Raw genomic sequence first — 2,912 nt, forward strand, 5'->3', positions numbered from 1 at the left:
TATTATATATTTCTTATTATTACTTCTTATTATTATTTTTATTTTCTTATTATATCACCCGAACCAGCGAACAATTTTTTCTCTGGGGAAGAGGTGGGTTTTTTCATTTACGAAACCCCCCTTGCCCCAACATTAGCAATATCAGGTTTATCAGGTATTCTCTGATACAAATAATTGGTTTAAACAATAAACCATTTTTGTAATAATTTGCATAATTTTCTTGTTAAGTTGATCCTGATAAGAAATAAAAAAATGATTGGTTCCATAACAAGAAGCCATGGAATACCCAAGTACTGAGTCTTCCCAGATTCATTTGCTTGGATATAACTTATAACAAACTAAATTTTTACTATTTGTAATAAATTTCATTATAGTTGATTTTAATTTGAAGATCTTATGTTTAATACTGTTATCTGCCATTGCCAATACCATCAATCGATTATTACAAAATATATTAATTATAAATAAATGGAATATGTTCCAGGTACAGTAAAAAAAAACTCAAATAGTTACAACTATTTGGGTTTTTTTTACCATACCCAGACCATATTCCATTTATTAAAAATACACGGTCAATCAGCGATCTTCCACTCAGTTAATTATAGCCTTAATTCTTTTTTTTTTGTTTTATTATATTAAAAATAAATTATACTTCATTAACTTTATTACATTGTTAAATAAATTTATATTAGTAATAATACGATTTTCTTGGAATTTGATTGTTTAAAAATTATATAACATTAATTTTGAAATTAAACATTTTATTGAACTATCAACACTGGAAAATAATTTGAAAAATGTGTTTAGCAATAGTATGATGGATAAGAGTTAGAGTTTATTGTGATGTTAACATGAAAGATTTAGAAATTAATTTTTGTTTCAGCAAAACTATTGTAAAAATCACTTGAAAAATGTTTATTGTTTCATAAATGATTCTAAACCTGGATTTTGTGTATTATTATTATTATTATTTTGAGAGGTGAGAAACCGATGAGGAAATTAATATCTCAAATTGAAAATTTACCTGATTAAGATTAAGTATTATTTCAAGCATGTTGTTGAAATTGCTTTGGTGCTAAAGTTTTATCATACCATTAAATTATATTTAATATAACCATGTGTTTTTATATAAAAACATAAATATTTTGTATATTAAGTGTCTTAATGCATGGTAGATTTTTTTGTTTAAAGAACTTTAAATTTAGTCAATAGTATCGTTAACAAAAGTTAAATTAAACACAATGTTCTGTTCTATAGTGCTGATAAAAAAAATAAAAATAATACCTTTGTCAACTTTTCCTTTGTATTAATTACTTTTTGTATAAATTATATTCTAGAAAATAATATTGAGTTGTTAATTGTTGGTTGTAGATTCAATATGAGGAGAAGATGGTCGAGGGTGTGGTCAGTAATGATAGATTATCATTACTGACTGCACCCTGGACCATCTCAAAAAAGTAATATTTATTATATCTCAACTATTGTAATTTTATCCTATTTTTATGTGTTTGAATTTCTATTGATGTATTTTATCTAAATAATTTCTTTATATTTTTGTGTGTTACTGGTTTATCTGGTATAAATAAATTGGGAAAAAATCATTAAAGCTATCCTCTTGTTTTGATTTTTTTTTACTTATGAGTCTAACACACCAACTGGAAATGAAATGAACCCAGGTATGCTTTCTATCGATATTTCCATCCGTTGTAGAAAAATATTTAAAAAACAGATTATCTTCAGACAGGAACTTATAGTGTTACCACAAATCATATTAAATGCTATAAATCTATGGATATCAGTTTTAAAACAATCACTAACTATTTAAGCTTTTGAAGTCATAATTATACCTAGTTAAACAACTGTTTTAATTCTAATAATAAATAAGCATGGTATAGTAAATTTAAAATAAATGATAGTAACACATCCTTTTTTTGTTTCTAAATTATCATTATTTTTTCATTTTTTTTCTTATTCATTTTTCCCCATTATTTATCCATATATCTAAATACAATCCTTTACACCCAATACATCTTCCCTTTTTATTTTCCCTCTTAAACAAAAATAAAATATAAAATTATGAGACGATTTTTGACCCGGTATAACATATATGAGGAGATGGTTAGAGGTGCACTAATATGCTTTTTGTTTAATTAATATAACAGTCAGGCAGTCCGCTGATTGTCAATTTTGTATTTGACAAGTATATCACGATTTTGTTATAAAAAGTGGTTGTTATAGTTATTCATTTACAGCTCAAGAAACACTTATTATTATATTCAGATTAACCATTAAACAATTTGATAAAAGTTTACTTTAGCTCCCCCAATATGGCCGAATCCCATTTTACAATAATACACACGGTCAATCAGTGATCTTCCACTATAATTTAATTATACCCCTAACTCTTTTTTTAAATTTTATTTATTATATTTAAAATAAATTATACTTCACTAACTTTATTAAATTGGTAAATAAAACATTAAACAATTTTCTTATTAAATTAAAGCTCAAGGGAATCTTATTAGTATTACCAGATTAACTATTACACGATTTTCTTTTCTTATTAAAAAAAATACCATATAAAATAAATACTTCCGATCTATTTTCAGGTAACAGAGTCTAAGTATTATAATTTAATACTTCTAACTTATTTATAAGTTTGAAAAAGTAAGTAAACATATATTGCTATGTTCTAGTACCAGATTTACTTGGGATGCCAGGATAATCGCTGAAGGCTATTATCCAAAATAAGTTAATTAATTGATTATAAATTGAGTCCTAAAAACTATTATTATAATTGGATTCCTTTCCAAAGGCTGTTTGTGTGTTTACCAGTTTACCAATTAAATACCTTTATATTTATAAAATGTTCTTACCATTAATGATATATGATAATAAAGAGTGGTATATTA

The sequence above is a fragment of the Halyomorpha halys genome, unplaced genomic scaffold (genome assembly GCF_000696795.3).
Source record: "Halyomorpha halys isolate HHAL.00 unplaced genomic scaffold, Hhal_1.1 Scaffold1958.1, whole genome shotgun sequence".
Classification (NCBI taxonomy): Eukaryota; Metazoa; Arthropoda; class Insecta; order Hemiptera; family Pentatomidae; genus Halyomorpha; species Halyomorpha halys.